Genomic DNA, 25,623 nt, shown 5'->3' with positions numbered 1-25,623 from the left:
TAACATTTTTGGTCTTTTGAAACGTAGTTTTCAATTTAGACTTGTTTATATATATATAGATATGGTGTACTAATTTTTGCACCTTTTGTTTCCTGTATACCATCTTTTCCGCAAGTTTATTGTTTTCTGTTTGGTATTATATTAATAGTTAAGATCCATTTTGTTACATCTGGTGATCCGTTTATTTGGCAATCGCCAACTGCAGTCAACAGGGTTTGAGAACATCGGTTGTTTGACCTTCTAGTGAAATGCATTTTGTTAAAATATACTTTTTCACTTTTTTTTGGTCTTTTGGAAAATGTTGTTTGTGCTGTATTTAGACCCCTCTACCAAGAAATTTGTTTGGCATGCACACGAATAAAAATTGCGGTTTTTATCCAACGCAATCATAGGTTTGAACGTTGTTTTCAATTAGACTTGTTTATATTTTTTTGTTTGGGCTTGTATTATATTTGCCTTCGGGTTTATATGATCCGTTCATCCTATTTCGACTCTTCAAAATTCAGGTGTCTATCCTGAATTGAGGTACATTATATGGCCCTCCAAATACCGTTTCGATTCCTAACATCACTGAAGAGACATTAATTGTCGAAATACGGATATGGTGTACTCTTTTTTGCACCTTTTGTTTGCGGGATACCACCTTTTCCGCAAGTTTATTGTTTTCTGTTTGGTATTAAATTAATAGTTAAGATCCATTTTGTTACATCTTGTGATCCGTTTATTTGGCAATCGCCAAGGGCAGTCAACAGGGTTTAAGAACATCCGTTGTTCGACCTGCTAGTCAAATGCGTGATGTTAAAATATTCTTTTTCACTTTTTTTGGTATTTTGGAAAATGTTGTTTGTGCTGTATATAGACCCCTCTACTAAGAAATTTGTTTGGCATCCACACGTATAAAAATTGCGGTTTTTATCTAATGCAATCATAGGTTTGAACGTTGTTTTTAATTTAGACTTGTTTAAATTTTTTCGTTTGGGCTTGTATTATATTTGCCTTCGGGTTTATATGATCCGTTCATCCTATTTCGACTCTTCAAAATTCAAGAGTCTATCCTAAGTTGAGGTAAATTATATGGCCTTCCGAATACCATTTCGATTCCTAACATCACTGAAGAGACATTAATTGTCGAAATCCGGATATGGTGTACTTATTTTTGCAATTTGTGTTTGCGGTATACTATAGTTTGCGCAAGTTTATTGTTATCTGTTTGGTATTAAATTAATAGTTAAGATCCTATTTGTTACATCTGGTGATCCGTTTATTTGGCAATCGCCAATGTCAGTCAGCAGGGTTTAAGAACATCCGTTGTTCGACCTGCTAGTCAAATGCAATTTGTTAAAATATACTTTTTATTTTTTTCGGTCTTTTGGAAAATGTTGTTTGTGCTGTATTTAGACCCCCTACAAAGAAATTTGTTTAGCATGCACACGTATAAACATTGCGGTTTTTATCCAACGCAATCATAGGTTTGAACGTTGTTTTCAATTTAGACTTGTTTATTTATATATATATCTATATCTAAACATATGTCCATTTGTGTTATGCAAATAATCAATCTGTCAAATCAATAAAAAAAGAATCGACTTTGCATCTGTATATGTTGAAGATTCTTTTGCGCCCCTGAACCATACACTACAACCTCCATCGCGGTGTTTTAAAATGACTGTCTCAAAACAAATGGCCTTACTAGAAATATGGGTTAAGCTATGCTTGATACCGTAAAACATTGTTAAACGTATTGGAACAGTCACCTGAAAAATATTTTTTGACGCCAACAAAAGTCACTTTAAAAAATAATGTAAAGGTCAACTGAAGTTCCATTAAAAACAATAAACCCCAATAACCATATCCTTCTTCAAAGATATATTAAGTTGTAATATAAAGTTCTAAAGTTCATCAAATATTTCTGATATAATATGCATGATAGAAAATAACCAAATTGTAGAGCAAAACAACTGGTCATACAAGTAATGGAGATAACAAAGAGAAAATGGTACTCACAAAACTAGTTTAACTCCGGTGTTTTCTCGTCTTCGTCTGTCGAATTTTCCTTAATTATATGCGTGAATATGATATCATGCCGAAGTAGAAAATATTTACGGAGGCTACAAAAGTATACAAATCTACTTCATGCAAACATGTCACGGTTTTCCAAACATAGGCATCAATTTTCCTAAATTTTCACTTAATTGGACATCCTTGATGACATCTTGTTTCGTTCTATTTCAGTCTTGTGGTTAAACATAAATCAAAACCTTGTGCTCCTTCAAGTCGACGTCCGGGTTACATAATATCATTGTTTGTACTTGCATTATTACTTGGATTATATATGAAGTATTAGCACGAATTAAATGTAAGTTACAAAACAAATATGTTTTCCAAGAATATACTCGCTGTTTATTTTTTGTCGATTAAAAAGACATGGACCACCTTCAATTCATTTAGCTTTTGGTATATAAATGGTTGAAGTCAGCGTTGTCTGGATTAGTTTTATCATCTGGAAGTAAGGTAAAGTATAAATGGTTTTTTTTTGTGTTTTAAGCATGTAAAGTAAATAGTAATTTACGTTCGTGTTTAACCATATCTTTATATGCCACATATGCCACATGTGCCACATGTGGAGCAGGATCTGACCCTTCGGGAGCACCTGAGATCACCCCAAGTTTTTGGTGAGGTTCGTGTTGCTCAGTCTTTAGTTTTTCTATGTTGTGTTTTTTGTACTGTTGTTTATCTGTTGGTCTTTTTATTTTCGATTTATGAGTTTGAATGTCCCTTTAGTATCCTAAGCCTCTCTTTGAAACAATGATTTCATAACTAAACAAATAGAGCACTCGGCTTTTTGTAAATCATAAGTGTAGAAACACAAACTATAAAACCTACATTATAGCCGACTATACGGTATGGGTTTTTCTCTTTGTTGAAGGCCGTACGGATGCCTATAATTGCTTACATCCACTTCATGTGAACGGTGCAGGATAGTTGTCTCATTTCCTTTCACACCTCATCTCCTTATTTTTATATTATATGTAGGGTCTTCTTATAGTAATTTTTCCATTATTTGAATACATCATGAATATAGAGAGTTCTGTTGCAAATCATTGTCAAAACAGCACGACAAATATTACACTGTATTTTAGTTCGAGGATATCTTAATGTGATATTATTAGTTACATAGTGAACTAGTTACATAGTGTACTAGTGCTTCGCTCTCACCCAATATGGAATTTACTGACCCCATATATATCGTATTAGGACACTATGTAAAGAATTTATCTTACCGACTATCTTAAAAGAGGGACGAAAGATACCAGAGGGACATTTAAACTCATAGATCAAAAACAAACTGACAACGTCATGGCCAAAATAAAAAGACAAACAGACAAATAATAGTACAGATGACACAACATAGAAAACTAAAGTCTAAGCAACACGAACCCCATCAAAAACCGGGGGTGATCTCAGGTGCTCCGGAAGGGTAAGCAGATCCTGCTCCAAATGTGGCACACGTCGTGTTGCTTATGTTATTACAAATCCGGTAAATAGTCTAATTCGGTAGGTCACATTCGTGAAAAGGGAAGGGTATTGTAGTTACGACATAAGGAACATATCCGATAGCATCTGTGAAACGGTTATTCCATAACGGTCAACCAACTCGTGATGGCGTCCGTAAAATTTACGAAGGGATGATTTCAACTTCACCATTTGGAACTCTTGGTTTAATAGCTTCCTTGTGAGCAGCAATCCTCTATCAAGGAAATCATGATAGGAAATACAAGCCCGGGAATATCGTATCAATTGGGATATATATACTCCGTATGCAGGCGCTGCTGGAATGTTGCTACATAGAAATGGAAAAATTACAATTGGAAAGCTCAAATCATCTCTTTTGTCGTAAATTTTGTTTTCAACCGACCGTCATTGTCAATTTCTAGATGTTAGTCAAGATATGAGGCATACTTAACTGTATCTGTAGTATCCTTCATTTCAAGTTCGATGGGATAGATTCGTTCAACATAGTCACCAAAGTTTGTATTATGTAGTGAGAGAACATCATCTATATAGCGGAACGTAAAGTTAAAGGACATTGCTAACTTCTTATCTTTCTTCCTAAGAAGTTCCTGTATGAAGTCAGCCTCATAATAATAAAGAAACAAGTCGACAAAAAGAGGGGCACAATTGGTTCCCATTGGAATTCCGACAGTCTGTTGAAAAACACGTCCTCCAAACGTAACAAATATGTTGTCAATCAAGAATTCAAGCATCTTGATGATGTCAGTTTCAGTGAATTTTTTGTTTGAATCAGAGTGATTCTTTACAAAGAAGGATTTATCGCTCCCCAAGACAAGATACTTGTATCTATGTTCGCCATTCTTTTAATGAAACTAAGTAATACCAACTCTTTCAATTTGTCTTTTAGTTTGGAATGGGGAATACTTGTGTAAAGTGTAGAAAAGTCAAATGTTTTAATACTATTGGAAGATGAGAGATTCTTAGATTGTATGTACTCTAAAAGATCTTTGGAATTTTTTAGTATCCACATCTGATTCACGCCACCTCTAGAATAAGCAGTTTCACAATAACTTTGGAGCCCGGCTTTGATTGCTGATAAAATAGATGTTAATAACTTAGAAAAAAGTTTCGTGGAGCACTTGGAAGACCCAGCAATATACCGTTGTTCGTTAGGACACAAAATTGATTGAAATTCAAAAGGAACATAGAACAGACCTATGATTATCCAGGGTTTCCTCTTTGGTAAGTGTCGTGGGGATATATGTTGAGTTTCCAAATGAATTGTCAATACCTAATTCATTTATCAAGCAGTTTATGTAATGATATTTACACACAAAAACGATGTTGTTTGGGGCTTTATCTGCGGGGACAACAACATATTTGTCATGGAGGTAGGACAAGTGTTTTGCAACATTTGGGTCTTTAAAAACTGACGTAGCGTGGGTATTGACAGACCCATTCAGTTTCTTAATTCGGATTTGTATCAACGACCTCATAGCCTTAATCTATTCGGAAAGAGTATCTACGTCTTCTTTCTCGCGTTTAGCCCATTGCCTGGCATAATCCTTGACTGCATCCATCAGTTTTTTGAAGTTGTATTTCTAATTGATGGATTTAGGCTCACGATATTTCGGACCTTTGGATAACAAATTTCGCAGGGAAATGTTATTGACAATGTTGAGGTCTCCGGTAATAACGTGGCCAGCCGGATTATATGCGAATTTTGAACTAGCACAGGTGCAATCAGGAGGTTTAGACTTGAAGTCGTCAATGTTGAGATCCTGCAAAACGTGTTTGTAATTGAAAATTTTAGTTGCAATTGGTTTGGTATAGGTATAAGAAATTATTGGTACAGACTGATCTTTAAAATAAGGAGGTATTTTTGACTGAACTAATTTATGATGAAGGATGTTGCCTAAGTTGACGCCATCGAGACCTTTGTTGGCAAAGGAAAGTTTAAGAATGTGGTATATAGACTAGTGGCCTAGTCATCAATACCGTTAGTTTTAAAAGCCTACTTCCATTGGTCTATACAAAAACAAATGCCAACAAAAACAACTTGTTAGCTTTAAATGTGTTTTATGAATTTATTTCAATCGTTCATCATCAATTTCTTCGTCTGTTTAAACCTTTAAGATTTTTCCTCAACACCGTGTTGTTTTTATAAAGTGACGTAACACCACTACTAACCGTATATTGAAATAATCCCCGCCTACAAACCCAATATGGAATATACACGGTCTCCACGCGGTTGCTTTTAACCAATCATATTCCTAGAAATGTATAGGAGGTAAGATAAGAATATGTACCCTGCTTCCTACTAGGTTGACACACGTAGACGAAAGGAATTTAAATACATATTGTATGCCTTATATAAGCTGCCTTAGTGAGAGCACCACAGTGTGTTATGATGTAAAGTAGAATATTCAACAAACTATCAGCATAGAATAATATAAGCATTTGCCTTCTCATTTCTCAAGCCTAACCGTGAAAGAATTTAGTATACTTTATAAAATCTTAGTTAAAAATGGTTGCCCACTATACGTAAGGTAAATAATCATGTCATATTTAGATTAATATATCACATTTTGAAAAACAAATACTACCAAACTGATCTTCGTCTTTGAGTTATTTTTCATATTTTGCAGACAATGACGACTTATTTCATTTTAATGGTTCTTATTCCGGCGTCAGCGCTTATTGTAGAAGATGTTTTTCCGCCAAGGTTAGAAGAATGCTACTCGGGACAAATTGACAAGAACACCACTCCATATAATGTTCAAACGAGCTGTTTAGAAAGTTTTTTGGCAGATATGTACAAAAATACAAGCTCAACAGGTTTAGGGAAGGATGCCTTTGACTGGCTAGATTCCATCGGCAGAAAATTACATATTCGACTGAGACGACAAACACGGTACAGATTGCGCGTAAGGAAAGAAATACGGACATTGAGTGAAAATGAATTTAAAAATTTTATCGACGCAGTAAAAGCCCTGAAAAGTGACACGGTAAGTTTATGGGTAACAATGATAACGAACAGAAAGCTGGACTTTTCTGTAATTGATCTTTGTCCAATTTGTTAGATTAATACCCAAAACTAGATAGTTTTTGTTGAATCTGTAATACAACATTAAGGCAAATCCAACCTGAACAAATTGTACATACGCCTATCTATTATTGAAAAAATGATATTGTTTAATAACCAACGAGGTAACTTCTTATCGAAGACAAACTAACCAGATTGTAAACAACAAATTTCTAAATTGAAGACTGCTACCGCCTTATAACGGTAAACCCCACATTTCCTTAAATGTATTTCTAGTTTTACGATCTATATTGTCCTTTTGTTAAAAGATTCCCTTAAAAGTACTGAATTCTTCATCAATGTAACGAGCAATATCCAGAAATTAAAAAAAAAATATATATAGAATGAAATTTTATTTTACAAACTTTTTACCAATTTCAAATACTACCATAGGTGTAACCGTCCTATAGCTATCATCTTCACCTAAGTAATACCTATTTCTTTTTTCCAAATGAATCCTCAGCTTTCAAGCCGTTTTTATCTTTATTTAATGCAAACGGATAATTGGGTTACATATGTATGCAAAATTGAGAATGGAAATTGGGAAAATGTCAGAGACAACAACCCGACCAAAAGAGCAGACAACAACCGAAGGCCACCAATGGGTCATCAATGCAGCGAGAAAATCCCGAACCCGAAGGCTGGCCCCTAAATAAAATTGTGTGCTAGTTCAGTGAAAATGGACGTCACACTAAACTCCAAAACATATAAATGAACTAAAATTTAAAAAAAACATACAAGACTAACAAAGGTCAGAGGTTCCTGATTTGGAAAAGGCGCACAAATGCGGCGGGGTTAAACATGTTTTGTGAGATCTCAACCCTCCCCCTATACCTCTAGCCAAAGTAGAAAAAAGAAACACATAGCAATACGCACAGTAAAACTCAGTTTAAAAGAAGTCCGAGTCCGATGTCAGAATAGGTAACAAAAGCAAAATGACAATGATACATAAATGAACAAAGGACTACCAACAGTTACTGACATGCCAGCTCCAAACCTCAATTAAACTGATTGAAAGATTATGTCTTCATCATATGAAAATCAAGTACAATACCTCCCGTTAGGGATTTAGTCTCATACCATCATTAAATATATGAGAAGAACATAACCCGTATCATGCCAACAACTGGTTTTAGAATAAATGTGTTTATTTCAGATTCAAAGACCCTATGAGTGAATCAATATTAATACCAAAATATGCAATCCTTAATGACTTGACAGCAGTATCGTAACTATATTCTTTCCGAATAAGTATGTTTAAAGGTTTGGTTAGCTTTTGAGGTGAATGCCGACATTTTGTGCTTTGTAAGGAATATTACCATAAAATATTGGATGTGAAATACCTGAACGTATAAGATGTCTGCATGTTGATTTACATTTACGAATGATGTCTTTGTACCGATGTGCCTGTTATATCTTTCACTCAGAATATAATTTGTGCAATCGATAATGCCATATTTTTCAGTCGGTCTCACCCAACAAATATGATTCGTTTGCATTTATGCACCAAGGAGGCGCTGGAAAATCTGCACATGATGGTCCAAACTTTGTAAGCTGGCATAGATATTTCTGCGTATTGTAAGTATTAGTTGAACATGATGAAGACATAATCTTTCAATCAGTTTAATTGAGGTCTGGTACTGGCATGTCAGTAACTGCTAGTAGTCTTTTGTTAATTTATGTTGATCATTTTCATTTTGCTTTGTTTCTTCTGTTACCTATTCTAACACCGGACTCGGACTTCTTTTAAACTGTGTTTAATTGTGCGTATTGCTGTGTGTTTGTTTATTCTCAATTTGGCTAGAGATATAGGGGAGGGTTGAGATCTCACAAAACATGTTTAACCCCGCCACATTTTTGCGCCTGTCCCAAGTCAGGAACCTCTGGCCTTTGTTAGTCTTGTATGTTTGTTTTTGGTTCATTTATATGATTCGGAATTTATTGTGACGTTCGTGTTTTCTGAACTAGTATACCTTATTATTTAGGGGCTAACTGAAACCGCCTGCGGGTGCGGGGTTTTCTCGCTGTGTTATAGACCCATTGGTGGACTTGGCTGTTTTTTAATCATTGGTTGGATTGTTGTCTCCTTGACACATTCCATTGTCAATTTTATTTTGTACAAAACAAATATTAACGGATTTTACTACCAGAGCACCAACGTTTAACAACGGTTTTTACTAGGGTTTGTGTCGCTATATCTTCAGTGGCGTAAGAGTAGACCTTAATGAACTGTTGGAAGATCCTCATGCGTTGGGATGACATCGTCACATTATATCGCCCTCGATTTGTGAAAACATATTGTATTCTGATTACCAGTATGTAATAGCAAATATTGCATTCTAACAAACATTTCTTCAAACGAATTTAAAAAGGTGTATGAATGTATTGTTATTTGATGTAGATTTTAGAATTTTGGCTGTCCAGATATAAAAAATAAACTGAAGTATAACAGTTTGAACGTGTAAACATTGAAAGGGGACTACCATTTGATATTCAAGGTTGGTTTGGTTGGGATTTTTCTCTGAAGGAATATTCATTTTCACCTTTGGCGATGTTCGCTTACTGTTTTGAGCGAACATAAATGCTATTTTCTTTACACAATTATGTGTTTTTCAATTCTCACTGAACCAGATAAATTATTTTCACAACGGAAAACATTTTGACTATTAAGAGCATCTAGAATTCGAACATTCGTGGCTTTAAAGTTTTGGTTTAGAGCTTAATCCAGAGAATCCCTTCGGTAGCGCCTAATTTATATGATGCCTATTTATAAATATAAATATTTTATGCATCAACCAGCAATGATTAAATTTTAGATTACCATGACATAGCAAGTGTCAAAGAAAAGAGCACGATAATATTAATTAGATGTCATGTGTGTTGTTGCCATGTTTTTGACATATCGACAGCTGAACTTGTATTATTGGTCTGCATTTTTTTCTCTCTACAAAAAATAGAAATTATGAAACGGAGATTTTTTAATTTGCTCTAGTTACATTTCCTTTTGTCTGATATTTCGAAAATTCACTGGATTTGGAAATGTGTCCACTCCGCATTTTCAGTGACTGAAATGAATTATTATTATCGTCATTACGCTAGAATCCTTTATAGTAATCGAACTAATATTCTCACTATCCTTTTATATGATCTTTATCTATCGATTCATTTATAATTTTTACATAGTTTTTGCATAAGCGGTCTTCAGTTTGTGTTGTTTTTGCGATACATGTATCTTTTGATTGCTATAATTGGGTTTAGTTTTTATTTTATACATTTTTGTGAAAAGACCTTTTGATTATGCTCTGATTATGTTTTTCTTCTTCTTCCGCCACATTGTTTTGCGCTGGTTTCGCAAGATGTCGCTTCAACATTTTGAATATCATATCAAACTGTTATTGCTCTTTTGAAACTCACCCTGTTTAACCGTTCTTTTTTTTTTAAAAGTTATGTTTCCACATATTGTTTTTCTTCTGAGCGTGTCTCCTCTGTAACCGAAAATGAAATCGACGGATTTATTTTTCAGAATTTCCTGTTATATCATTAGTTTGTTCTGTTCTATTTTGACCGAAATAATACGTAACTCCATCTGTATTTGACAAAAGTGATAAGTTAATGTATTTCAAGAAACGCAAGTGATAGAAACCGAAGATATTTAGATTTGAAGTCCTTGGTTCATAAAAATTGAGGTCAAGGTTAAAGGTAAGGGTTTTGTTCTAAATTTCAATTTTTTTAATTTTTCGCTTTTCCTGAGAAACCCTAAAAAATAATGACAAAAGAACCATACAAAGTTGATAGTTGCAATATGAACAACTTGATTTTAATTGTAATAGTAAATGTACTGGTCGATACCACTAGAATTCTTACGATAGAAATCATTTGCAGAGTAATTTCCTACATGCGAAATGTAAAATAGACCAATCGACATTATGAACTACAATGCATGTCGGCTATTCCAAGTCTTCTTTCACTTCAAACACGTGATTTCAACATGTTAAACATTGTTCATCGGAATCTCATGTGTAATTCCTTTGTTCATCTAAGGTCATTAGTGTAATGTATATACCATAATCTTCATTTGCATGCTAAGATTTTAAAAATATTCCTCGCCAGTTGTAACATTTGAATTTTTTCTCGTCTTTTAAAGTAGTACGGTAATTTATTTTGGAATTAATCACAAAGTATTCACCTTCCAATTATACGGAAATGAGCTCTTTCAAATTAGTTAATAATGGATTACAAGATTTGTATGCTCTATTACTTTTTTGTATGGAATATTCTATTGTCTTTCAAAAAACAATGCACTTTCATAAGTAATAGATAATACAGCAAATGCTGGTAAAATGGCTTTAAAGACAAGGACAACATTCTTTTACACTGGGTGTGTTGACTTTTTGGCTTGACCTGCTAGTATTAACATTAAAACTAGTCAAATTCATTATTTTCCATTATTTGTTATATAAATAAACATGGAAACTTGTTAACATTCGAAGTCTTAACGCTGCCCTCCTGTTGTCTCTTATTTAATTTTGTCGTTTTATTGCTGTCTCATTAACATATACGTCATATCTCCTATTATTCCTAGTTTAAAAGAGAGGTGAAAGATACCAAAGGGACATTCAAACTCATAAGTCGAAAATAAACTGACAACACTATGGCTAAAAAAGAAAAAGACAAACAGACAAACAGCAGTACACATAACAAAACATAGAAAACTAAAGACCGAAAAACGCAAACCCCACCAAAAACTGGGGTTGATCTCAAATGATCCGGAAGGGTAAGCAGATCCTGCTCCACATGTGGCATCCTTCGTGTTGCTCATGTTAGTAGAAAACCGGCAATAAGTCTTAATCGGTAGGTCACATTCGGGAAAAATTGAACGGGGTTGTAGTTACGACAATTGGAACATATCCGTCGTCATCTGTGAAACAGATATTCCAAGACGGTCAACCAACTCGTGGTGGCGGCCGTAAAATTTACGAAGTGATGATTTCAGCTTCAACACATGGCACACTTGGTTTAATAGCTTCCTGTGAGCAGCAACCCTCTATCAAGGAAATCATGATAGGAAATACAAGTCCTGGAATATCGTTTCAACTGGGAGATATATAGTCCGTATGCAGGCGATGCTGGAATGATGCTTCATAGAAATTGAAAGTCACAAGTGGGAAGCTGAAATCATCTGTTTTGTCGTAAAGTGTAAAACATATTAAATGACATTGTATTTGTGTTTATAGCAAAATAAAGGAAATGGTCTATTAGTTCACAGAAGGAATAAAAAAGAAAAGAAAAGAAAGGACGCTGCCCTTTTCATGCTTTTGTTGTTGTTATTCATCTCAAAATTTGCCCTTGTATAAATGTTGTAAATCCAGGAGAAGCAAAAAAAAAAAAAAAAAAAATGAAGGATGAATGAATGAAATTATATTCTTATTAACTAATTAACACAATTACAGAGACAATTAGTTTTTACAGTATTAAAATTAAAGTGAAATCTTCAGTGTATGTGGTATATATGACTATGGTTCAAGTATTGAAATATCTCTTATCTATGATGAGTTTATTCTTAGGAAAGTAACAATTATTCGATAATCTGAGCTTAGAACGGATACCTTATAATTATTATTATGATCTGAACATGTAACAACATCAGAAGAAAAAGTAAGATAAAATCTTATTCTTGCAATTAGTAAAAAATGTGTTGTATGTCATTGAACACGCTTGTATTTATGCCACAACCACACAATAACATTTTATATATCATGTTTGTGGTTTGTTTTCCTTTCCATTGTTGTGACAATGGTACCGGAAATAGTGAAATCATCAGTTGAAGAATCACATACAATACAATAGAAAAAAACCAACACAGCCCATGAAAAGTAAACAAAAACGTGTTCTTGTGATCTGAGTTTTAATCTATGCAAGTATTTTGAATCGTCAGTATTCGGCAATATGTAAAAACAATCACTAATTGGTTGATCTATACGATGTGTCTGTGTCTAAACTAACTAACGACATTTTTACCACGTCTTAGATTGTGGTTTACCATCTACGTTGTCTGGTCTGCTTAGTACCGAACGTGACCTATTCCCGAATATTACTGTTTTGCCGAGTGTAAATTTGCATTCCTATACGACGTGTCTCGGTATTTATATATCCAACATTCATGCATTTAGTTATGATGTTTCTTTTCTAATTATTAATTGATATTTTGTTATGTCTAATGTTCGCTGTTGGAGACGACGTGGTTCGGTATTTATATATCTCACTTTCGGTCATTTTGTTGTTACTTTGCTATACGTGTAGGTCCGGTGGGTCATTTTGTGCTGAGTTGTTGTCTGTTTGTTTCGTTTGTGGTTTGAATTCTGTATTTTCGGTACATTTCACATATGTCTTATTTGTCATTATAGTCGAGTTACTCGTGGTTGGTCTACAGGGTTTTCATTTTATGTTGTTTGTTTTCATGTGTGTTTACTGTTTGGTCTTACATGATCTTGCCTTATATTACAGTTATTTCATTTTTATTTTCTATATGAATGTGAAAGTTAAGATAAAAAATCAGCTACTTCAATTATATGATTTTAAGTTAAAAGCAACTATATGCACAGGATTTTTTTATTTTTTTGTTTATACACAGTTTTGATTTAGAAGAAAAACCGACATGGTTAGAAAATACAAATAATAACAACATTACAAACACAATTTCATTTTAATATTCTTGTCATGGTTAGAAAATACATAAAATAACTCCATTACAAACTCAATCATAATTAAATCTTCTTGTTACGTGTCTATAAATAAAACAAATAGATTGTATTTTTAGAATTTTACCTTTTTGTGACGTTGACCCATTCATGTGACGCGCAGTTTATATTTCGTTTGTGGTGTCCTGGTGTGCTGTCGTAAATTCATGGGAGGTGTCCGTTGTTATTCTGCGGTTTACATGTTGTAATGTACTATTATATTATTTATTTATGTATTTTCTCTGTGCTGAGTGTTCTTTCGTTTGTTTGTAATGTATTCCTGTCAGGTAGTGTTGTCATTTTAGCGGTATTTTTTTTTAACATTGCCATATAAGCGGGAGGTTTGGCTAGCCATAAAACCAGGTTCAACCCACCATTTTTTCTGAAAATGTTCTGTACCAAGTCAGGAATATGGCAGTTGTTATATACAGTTCGTTTCTATGTTTGTTGGCGTTTGCTTTTGTTGTAGTTCAGTGTTTCTGGTGTTCCGTTGTTTTCCTCTTATAGTTGATGTGTTTCCCTCGGTTTTAGTTTGTTACCTGGGTTTGTTTACTTAATCAAATTATGACTATTGAACAGCGGTATACTACTGTTGCCTTCATTTAAAACATATACATTTTGTACTTATGATATAAATTTGGATGTATCCATATTGGAGATTTTTGAAGAATTGACAAAAATGCGAGATTAATTATGTTAATTATTTTATTTAATGCTGCATACAAGGTGATACCTATTTCGTCGCAGTTTTCGCAATAAGGAAAACATTGCAAAATTTTAAAATTTACAGTACATAATCAATATGCTAATGACTTTATATATTACCTACTTATTTGTTTCTTCAAATTGATTAATAATGACGACTCGCTTTGATATCAACATTTCTATGATACAGATTCGAGGAGGCTCTTCGGGAATATAATAGCAGAGTGACTCTTCCATACTGGGATTCAAGAGCAGATTATTTGATGGACAAACAAGAGGATTCTATCTTATTTACTGAAATATTTTTGGGGAACCCAAAAGGAGTTGTATATACAGGTCCATTTGCATATTGGTCAACTCCAACAAAACCGAGTACGTTGTTAAGACGTGAACTAGGAATAAAAGGCTCTCCCATTAACCCAGAGAGGTTAAAAGCAGTGTTTAGAAAAAGATACCACCGGGAAATTCTAAGACCAACAGCTCCAGATAGTGATCATGCCAATATAGAGTCACACCATGATAATGTTCACAGGTGGGTTGGAGGAAATACTGGCCATATGGCAGATATACCTTCAAGTCCTATGGACCCAATTTTCTGGCTTCACCACTGCTTCATAGATTACCTATGGGAAAAATTCAGAGAATGCCAAAACAAATTAGGAATTAATTCAGAAACAGACTATCCATCAACCACTATACTAGAGCACATGCCAAATAGACGTATGGATAATTTAAGACCTCAAAAAACGAATATTCAGGGATTTAGTAATTCATTTACAAAACAAATTTATAGATATGCACCTGCCCCGACTTGTAGAAATAACTGTGGAGGAGCGTTTAACGGATTTTTGTTCTGCGATATAAGAAAACAGGCGTGTGTTTCCAGATCTAGGTATGAGTTTATTGGTCTTAGAGGATTTAGAAGAGTTCATTATTGGTACCCGTCAAAGGAAAAGGGAAAAAGGGTCACTATTCCAAGATTTTTCATGAATCTTAACCAACTTTTGGACCAGCAAGCAATTACATCTCATATAGGAAGCGCACAAGGATGGGTATCACAGATAGGAGACGGAATGGGAGCTGCATCACAAATAGGACACGGAATGGGAGCTTCAACACAGATAGGAGGAGGACATGGAGGTCCATCACAGATACGAGAGAGACATAGAGGTGCATTACGGATAATAGAGAGACATAGAGGTGCATCACAGAAAAGACAGAGACATAGAGGTGCATCACAGATAGGAGGCGGATTGGGTGCTGCATCACAGATAGAAGAGGCACTGGGAGCTTTACCCGACACATCAGCATTCGGAGCTAAAGAGAACAGTCAACTAACACGAACGTCAATGGCTCCAACAATTACAAGAAGATTTAGGACGCACTTCGATAATCCTAGAACAAGGGGTCGCAGATCAGTTGATCTCAGTTTAACGGGCAATAATTTCAAAATTGAATTTAATGGGAATCTTCGCCTAAGACAAGAGATGAGAAAATTAAGTTCTTCGAATAGTACTCCATATAAATTCGACAATTTGGCAATGTCCCCAATAGCAATAATAAACAAACACAAAGGGACTCGAAACTCAGGACAGGATGAAATTAAAAACCAAAGAACATTTAACATTACATTTCAAACTGATGGATTTTCCTATAGTGGTAGACATCTGGACTACATTTCTATAGATGAACACACACTTCTGTCTGAATCTTTTGGTCTTATTGTCTTTGAGAAACCAGTATCTGGCGAAACAAAGGTTTATGTAAGGGCCTACGATTCAGACGGTGAATTGTGTCAACCCAGTTGTCTCGTATCAAAATCAACGTATAAGGAATGTTCGGGGCTGATAAAGATTACGTCCAATTTTCCTCGAATGTACGTTGATTCATATAACGATGTTTTTGATTCAGAAATAACACCGTTTCTGAAGTTCGTTTGTGTAAATTAAGGTCATCTTTTTATTTAAAAATATGACTTGTTATATGTCAAAAAAAATCCAAAAATATTGTGAAGAAAATAATCAATTTAATAAAATCTAATCTTTTGCAGCAATCAAATAAAATTAAATCATTATCAGAAAATACGTATTTTTATTCAAATGTGAAAAAAGATACTCTTCAATGAGACAGCAACACAACGACAAGAAAATACAAAAAAGACATTTAGACATCAATTTAGAGTCTTTATCGACAGAGAGATGTTCATACAATACGTCAAGCTCTAAATCGCCTCGAATTTAAAAGTTATAAGAAAGTGATGAATAAATTAAACAGAAACATTCACTGTCTGCTACTAAGAATAATTCCAGGAATTAAAATAAAACAATAAAGATATGTCATAAGATAATTATTGACGAGTATCTTGACCTTGAACAGCCACATTAAAATGTTGAGAGGATAAACTAAATTTGTTAGATCTCAACAGTCTCGATCAGCAGATTAACAAAACGTACATTAAAGAAAATGCCATAATAACTTGTAAAGAGATAGCAGTTGACTCTAAAATAGTATGATATATAGATAAAAAATACACCGTATTATGGAATGATCGCAGTTACTGACATACTAACTTCAGCCATAAAAAAACAAATAATCTTATATTTTGCATCCCAACCACACAAGGCATACAATGTATATATATCTTATTTGTTCACCACTCAGAGTGTATTTCTCCTTTATATCATCAGCACATAGTTCGATTATCTAAATATATACATTTCGACATGTTTTTAGTTTAAAACACGGTAATTTTGCACAAGGTGCATCTTAAATTGTAAAAATATATATTCGCAGATATTTAATAAGTATGGAAACAGTTTATACAAATGTTTAATAAATGCTACATTCTGCAATGTGAAATAAACCGTACAAAAAGTGTGACCACCTAGGATAAGCAATCAATTTATAGAAAAAACAATAACATTACTGAGAAATGAGGTATGAACCTGAAATTGTTTTTACACAAAGTCAGTAATAAATTTCTAAAATTTCTAACCCATAAGACAAAAACGAGCTGACTTTTACCTAGGAACTGCTAATACACATTTTTCTCGACAAATACATGCATGTTTATTGTTTAAGACTCTGCAAACTAACCCAACAGAAGGCACAATCCGTCGAAAACAAAAGCACCACCTCCTTAGGTTTTTGAACACAAACGTTTGAGTTAAAACGATCAATCTTGCGATTATTATCGTATGGAAATCTTCCAATTGTAGTTTTCCTCATCTGTTATTAAGCATTTGAAAAACGCTGTTGGCCAAAGATAGGTTGTCAAAATAGAAAATTCTACTAAATGATTTGGTTCCCCATTTTCACATTGTGAAAGGAACTTAAACTAAAGAATTATGGTACTGGATACATGGGTTTTTTCACACAGATGCAGCATATTAATATGTAAGGATTCTTTCTTACACTAAATTTTGTATTATTGGCACCATACACAAACTGCGTACGTTTACACTGTTCTAACTTTGGCAATATGCAATTCATGCAAGTTAGACTTTACAAATACAGTTTAAGATGAACAATCTGAAAAGAACATATTAATTGATTTTAATGAATCTCCTGTATAGAAAGCCAAACTTTTCTCAATATGTGCTGCTTAGCATTCCGGAGCACCTGAGATCACCCTCAGTTTTTGGTTGTGTTCGTGTTGCTCAGTCTTTAGTTTTCTATGTTGTGTTTTGTGTACTATTGTTTGTTTGCTGGTCTTTTTCTTTTTTAGCCATAGCGTTGTCAGTTTATTTTCAACTTATGAGTTTGAATGTCCCTCTGGTATCTTTCGCCTCTCTTTTACATTAAACTTGTCTTAGGAAACACTATTCATATTGCTTGTGGAACCTTTTATTAAATAAACTAAGCAAGCTATCGATCATTACCAATTGACAACAACATTCAAGCCTCTGGCCTTTTTTAGTCTTGTATGTTTTTTTTTTTTAGTTTTAGTTCATTTATATGTTTTGGAGTTTAGTATGACGTCCACTTTCACTGAACTAGTACACATTTTTATTTAGGTGCCAGCTGAAGCCCGCCTCCGGGTGCGAGATTTTCTTGCTGTGTTGAAGACCCATTGGTGGCTTTCGGCGGTTTTCTGCTCTTTGACATATTCCCCATTTCCATTCTCAATTTTATTTGTTTGACGCTTATAGTTTTCTCATTTATCTTTATTTTAAAATCCTCTTTTCTCAATTATATGGTAATTTTTATAAATTTACTGTTTGCAAAAGTATGAATTATTCGATATACTAAGGATTTTCTTATACCAGGCATAGATAACTTTAGTCGTATTTGGCACAACTTTTTGGAATTTTGGGCCATCAATGCTCTTCAACTTTGTACTTGTTTGGCTTATTAACTACGAGTTGACGAATAGGTATACAACGGGTACCATAATACAAGTACTGTATCTGACAGTGCTAAACACACTTAATTGGCCGCCACTATCAGTTCGTAGACTGCGCACTAGATTTATCGTAAGATCTCACACCATCCTAGAACCAGAAAATTTCATCAACTCACTATTATGTAGATATATACATCTAAAGATACATACAGGCACTTCCGTTTGCAATACCGCACATTACCAATATCAGTAGTTCAGTCTCCGTCAGTAGACAGCTTTAGAGAACAGCCCTACTGCTGTTCTTTATACTCTGAGACTCATTTAAATATTAAAACTTTTGTACATAATTTTAAACCACTTAATTTCGTTCATCTGCACTACAAACAATTTGAAAGATATAGCACTGAATTTCCTTATTCATTTTTATTGATAAATTTTGGTAAATAGGCCACATATGCAACAGTATATAATCATTAGCCTGTTTGATGGTTTATTGTATACTAAAAAAATAAAAGAGCAAAGAGTAAATTAGTTTTAGATAACCAATTATTCACCAATTCTGGTCACACTGTAAAGATTTAGGTATCACAGTCGCCGTCCCTATCAACAGATAGATACAGTTACGATTAATGATTTATCACTGATAAGTTACAATTGTCATGTCCAAATTACGACTATCTGATAGTCCAGTTAGATTATCATATCAAATAAATTTCATGGAGTTACAATTATCTTCCTTAAATTTTCGTAACAGGCCATATATAGTGTTAAGAATTCACACACGCAGCAAAACCGTACATATCAACCTGGTGGCTGAGTTATATTTGGAAACAACACGTTTACACAGAGAAATTAGCAGAAACGATTTTAACTATTTCTACCCCGCCATGTTGTTATTGCAGTTACCACGATCAGTTTAACACCAGTGATTAAATGTTGACGCTAGAACTGCCTTCCGCGGCACAAAGGTGGCAGTTCGGCAATAAAGAGATGTGGAGTGATGGCCAATGAGACAACTTTCCATTAGAGACTAAATAACGTAGATATTAGCATATGAAGATCACCGTACAGCTTTAACAATTAGCAACACCCATTCCGAAGGCTGCGAATGCATAACAAGGCACGGCATGACAAACAAAACCAACTGCCTGAATAATTGTTCCCTTTAATGAGTTTCAACATAAATTTATTGACTTTGAAGTTTGTTCAGCCAAAATTGCCATAGACTTGTTTAACTGCGATTAACAAGAGTAGCTTGAAGGAAGAAAATTTGTAAACAAAATCTGAAACACGTGTTTTATGATTTTTCCTTAAGTCTTGAGATAAGTCAGAGGAGTTCCGATGGAAAAGTCTTCACTAAAGTAAACTGGACCCCTGCTGTTGTTTCGCTCTAATCTACATAAAACAACAGGTCCTCACTAATTCAAGAAAGCTAGGATTAAGACCGTACCGTACTATCCGGTGCTATACGAGACTTGATAGTTCTAAATATTGAAAAACTCCACGCAAAATTGAAAAGAATATATGCGGTGTTTGCAAAATTGTTGATTTACCAAATGGATTCATGTGAAGATATCTCAATTCTGATGCTGGTCATTAGAAAAACTTGTCAACATTGCTTCTTAAATACGGTGAATTAGAGGTTTTGGAAGGTGTAATTTGTAGAAACTGTGAAAGAAAACTACAGAGTATTGACAAACAAGTTTCAGAATTTGGCTCAAAATGTAAGAAAAAGTTGGATTTGATAGGTGATAAATGTTGCATATCAGAACATTTGTCCAAAAACAACAAAAGACGAAGTGAATCGACGGAAGTGAGAGCTAAAACTGAACTTTTTACAACCACTTCAGATAGTGAAACTTGCAGCATAACAGAGGAAAAAGAAAATGACAGTTATGTGCTGAATGTGATACCAACAACACCAAAATTTAGTTATTTCAATTCTACAGATGCAGGATATATTACTCTATCAACTCTTATGGCGGAGCCTCAATCAGCGGGTGGCAAGATAACACTAAAGCGGACTCGAATCGGAACGGAAATATCGGAAGTTCCTGATTTGACCGAGTAAAAAAAAATAAAAAAAAACAAAAAAACTTCTCAGTGACTAGATAGAGTTGTAGCTGTTCGTCGATTTTAGAGGCAGCTTCTATACTGTCTATTCTAGAATGACACCAGGTGCTGATACTCCTGAGTTTTTCTTTGAATATTGAGAAATTTTCTTTTCTTTCCATGAACTGATGAAAGAAATTGCATATTTAGCTGTTGAATTTCTCATTCAATCTTTTTTAGGCAATTTAAATAGAGTATCTCATTTAGTCTTTTTAAGTTTGTTATATTCAGAATGTATTTAGTCATTTCAAGCTGATTATTACTATGTACATATTTTTTGTAATATTCTGTTCATACACTGGGTCTATTTGCATGCCCCCCACCCCCAATAAGTGCATGGGGCAGATAGTCATCAGATTGTCAGCCCATCCTTTTTTCCACCATCTGTCTGTCATTCTAACCCACTGTATCAGAAAAAAATGGTTTTTCTATTGGTTCCTTTCCTTGGAAGTCAATAAGTTAAAGTTCAAGGTCACTATGACAGTGGAAGCTTTTCAGTTTGAGACAAAAATTAAGATCCAGAATGTATTTAATCTGAGTTTCCCCGAAATGAATGGAATGATACTACTACAGATCGAAGATGTAAACATTGGGAATGCGCATATTGATTTAAGAGCAAACAATCAAGGTTCAAGGTCACTTTAACGAAAACTAGTATCTTTTTTATATAAAGGTTGCTTTCCTTGAAATGTAACTTTTTTTTTTTGCAATTTAAAAATAAGAAGATGTGGTATAATTGCCAATGAGACAACGCTTCACCAGAGAACAAATAACATAGAAGATAACACCTATAGGTCACCGTAAGGTCTTTAACAATGAGCAAAACCCATACCGCATAGTCAGCTATAAAAGGCCCTGAAATGAAAAATTCATTTCAAACGAGAAAACTAACGGCCTGATTTAAAAAATAATGTACGAAAATCAAAAGTGATATACAGCAACAAAGGACACCCACTGAATAAAAACCAGATTTAATTCACCATATTCTACATAAGGAAATGCCTGTACCAAGTCGGGAATATGATAGTTGTTTTCCATTCGTATGATGTGTTTGGGCTTTTCATTTTGCCATTTGATAAGGGACTTTCCGTTTTGAATTTTCCTTGGAGTTCGGAATTTTTGTTATTTTACTTTTTGCAGGCTTTTGACTTGGGACATGTACATGTGGCTGGGTTAAACTAGTTAAAAGGCGCTATCCCTCGCCTAATCTGGGACAGTGGTGTAACAGTACAACATAAGAACAAACTATAAAAATCAGTTGAAAAGGGCTATATTCATCAGATCGATACAAAGCAGAAATACATCTAACAAAAACACAGACCGGACGTGGCAGGGTACTTATACATCCCACAACAAAAAAGACACTAAGTACAGCTCCAAAGCATATACATTGGTTGTTTTGTAGTCTTTCGAATTACAGGATGTCTCTACTGTCTTTTCGGAATACATCTGTTCTTTTGTATGTCCAATGTTTCGATGTCTATAAACTTTAAACAGACAAGGAAGTAAAAAATAAGGCATTACATTTTGAAATCGCTCACTTTGAAAAACTTCAAAAAGGTATGAATAACAGAATAATGGCATTAATGGAAACAAATTTAGTAAGAAACAATTTGGATTTCTTCTTAACTTGAGAACAACTGATAGTCTATTCATATTGAAGACTTTGATACACAGTATTTGAATTACGAAAAAAAAAAATATTGTGAATATACTTCGTCTACTTATTTGAATTTTCTGGAGGACTACTTTACGATATAAATTATCTAAGGGCATTGGCAGTACAAAATCTCCAATTAGAGCTCATCCCCTAATGCATGTAGATCAAGACTTTGGTTGGATTGCTTGCTTTGTTTGTATTAACGTTTGTTCAAGCATTATAATTAAGATTGACATCTGCAAATAATATAAAAATAGGATTTAAACCTGTTTACATTATACTTCAATTTGATTGGATGTTACCCCGGAGGTTAGGAACACCCAACTGTACATATAAACATTACAAGATCATGTTAGTAAGGTCTAACACCGCCCAATGTATATTGTTTGCAGATGTCAATCTTAATTACAATGCTTGAGCAAACGTTTATACAAAGCAATCAAGCCAACCAAAGTCTTAATCTACAAGCATTAGGAAATAAGCTCTAAATTCAATGATAATCTTACTAACTACCACCTTATTTAATATCTTTTATGAAGGATTTACAGTTGGGTGCAGACCAAGCATAACACAGGTAAGCGCACGTTAACACCGCGAGCACATATTTCATTTGTCAACTCCAATTTTCGCGTTTACTATAATTGCGTTAACGCGATCAAAATGGAAATTTCAAATGTCTACTCGAGTAAACGTGCGTTTAATCTGTGTCCGTTTAGTCAGTAGTATACTATTCCCGTTAACTATTTGTGGAAATTATAAATATACTTTTTTTTCTGCTTTATTAATGAATTGCAAATGATAAATGATAAATAAATAAAGTATCGCTAAAAAAATCTTTTCAGTAATTATTGGGATAAATAAATACTGCAAAACATAAAAAAAAAAGTTTTATATGTAAACAACAATTAATATTCATTACGGTAGATTTAGCTAGGCAATGTTTCAAGACTTGAAATAAAACAGACTACATCAAATGATCTATAATATTTTGTTTTCAGACAATAGACTAATTTCAAAATATTTGCCATTACGGTAGTTCATGATTTATTGAATTTAAAAATCGACATTTGTATATATGATGTAAACTTTTATTAAATCTGTTCGTCCCTACCAGGGATTTTCCATACTAATATAGTATTAGTATAGACTCTCCCTGTCCCTGCAGACATAAAGAATTGTTTTTTATAGAATAAATCGTCGAAATAATTCCTTCCCTTTTATGTCAAGGTACTAAGTACTAAGGTATAAAAGAGAATAATTCATTCCACCAGTACAATGGTACAAGCTTAATTTATATAAAAAGAAATATTTGCAATTTTTATTTTTATCGTTATACATATAATTAACCGTAGACTTAAAGAGTCCTCAATTTGTGTAAAAATGTCCGTCATTTTGTACTAAAAAAGAGGATTTTAATGCTGTAGCATATTAATATTTTACAAAAGTTCAAATACTGACACCTTATATTGATGCGACAACAAATTTTCCAATTTTAAACTTAAATTTCTTCACTTTTATATCTAACAATCCATCCTGGGGTATAACATGTAATCAGTTATCAGGCAATTACAAGAATATTAATAAAAAAAAGAAATATTGTCATTTATCAACATAAATATGAGTTACTATAGACTTATACAGCTCTTAATTTGTGCAAAACTATTCATCCACAGTGACAACAAGAACAGAATTTTGATGCCGTATAGTATTCTAGCAATATGGAAAATATTGGCTCCTTTTTGTTGATGAGACAACTAATTTTGCAATTTCAAACTTAAATTTCTTCACTTTTATGTCTAACAATCCATCCTGAGGTATAACAAGTAATCAATTATCAGGCAAGTACATGAAAGTTAATAAAATAAAAAGAAATATTATCACATATTAGTAACCGTAGACTTATAGAGCCCTCAATTTGTGTAAAATTATCCATCCTTAGTGACAAAAAGAACAGAATTTTAATGCCGTTATAAAATATTCTTAAAAAATGATAAATATTGGCAACTTTCTTCTGATGCGACAACACATATTGCAATTTTAAACTTAATTTTTTTTATTTTTAAGTCTAACAATCCATCCTGAGGTATAAAGGTACTCAATTATCAGGCAAGTACAAGAATATTAATAAAAAAAAGAAATAATGTCACTTTTTATTGTAAAAACATTAATATTAGTAACCGTAGACTCGGTTTGCGTAAAACTATTCATCCTTAGGGACAAAAAGAACAGAATTTTAATGCCGGTTTATAATATTCTAACAAAATGGAAAATATTGGCACCTTTTTTTATGCGACAACAAATTTTGCAATTTTAAACTTTAATTTCTACACTTTTGTGTCTTATGAGGTATAAAAAGTACACAATTATCCGGCTGATTAAATTTCAAATTTGAGATGAATTCTTTGAGAAATAAAATAAGTTATTAGCACTTTCATTTGGTCCTGTCATTGTTCCATCATTGTCCAATCATTGGACCAGTCATTAGTGTAACCTACCATGCAGTAGTAAACGTGCGTTTACTTTTTACCAACAAAAAAAACCCCAAAAGACGCGCAACTTTCACGTTAACGCGGAAGTAAACGCGGTAGTAAACACCTGTTACTATGAACAAAATTAGAAGACGCGCCTTTTTCGCGTTAACGCGGAGGTAAACGTGAAAGTAAATGCCCGTTTACTTTTTATGTCTGCTAAAATTTTGGAGTAAACGCAGAATTAACGCGGCGTTTACATGAAGTACACGCGAGTAAACGCCGCGTTAACTTTTTCCGCGCGTCTACATGTAATGATTGGTCTGCACCCAACCGTACCACAAGTTTACATACCAAATGACTGTCATCCTTTACACATAGAGCAGATAAATATTGAAAGACTTTTGTTTGCTGAGGATAAATTAATAATGTGTGAAACTAAAGAGGGCTACAGTCAAAGAAAAGTTATGACCTTGAAACATATTAACTTACTCAATACTTTTACGAATAATCGCCCATGGTTTAGCTATAGTAACTAGCAGATGCAAGAATATATCCCGAGATTTAAGCTATGATTTGGAATAACATCTGGTTTTATTTGAGCGTCACTGATGAGTCTTATGTAGACAACATGCGCGTCTGGCATACCAGGGTATTTTTTGATGAGTTTTTAAGTCTATGTACACATTGGAACGTCTACAGTGCTAACGTGGTAGAAGACCGTATTTCCATTTCATTTTTTAGAGACTATTATAGACCAATTAAGACACATCTTTTTTTCATTGAAAATATACCTGATAACATTGACTATAAACAAAAATTATAACCAATACTTAATCCTAAAAAAAACTGGATTATAAAAAATAATAAAAAAAGCCATCAAGACTGAGGAAAATTGATTTATTTGAATAGATTTAATTCTACATTAAAATGATAATTGCATTTTTGATATGTCCTTATTATTTGTGTGTTGGCGTTTGCTTGTAAGTCATTGGTCC

At 33.7% G+C, this 25,623-nt stretch overlaps 1 protein-coding gene and 1 pseudogene across 1 annotated transcript in view; both read left to right on the top strand.

Moving 5' to 3' along the window:
- The window catches only part of LOC127704349 (uncharacterized), a 102,228-nt gene that overhangs the window by 59,100 nt on the left and 17,505 nt on the right, over nt 1-25,623 (top strand). The window lies entirely within an intron of this gene.
- LOC127704350 (tyrosinase-like protein) overlaps nt 6,168-25,623 on the top strand; it is a 100,415-nt pseudogene continuing 80,959 nt past the window's right edge.

Source organism: Mytilus californianus, unplaced genomic scaffold, assembly GCF_021869535.1.
Source record: "Mytilus californianus isolate M0D057914Y unplaced genomic scaffold, xbMytCali1.0.p SCAF_6, whole genome shotgun sequence".
NCBI classification, from domain to species: Eukaryota; Metazoa; Mollusca; class Bivalvia; order Mytilida; family Mytilidae; genus Mytilus; species Mytilus californianus.
The sequence above is the reverse complement of the archived record's forward strand: the minus strand, read 5'-3'. Positions and strand labels throughout refer to the sequence as shown.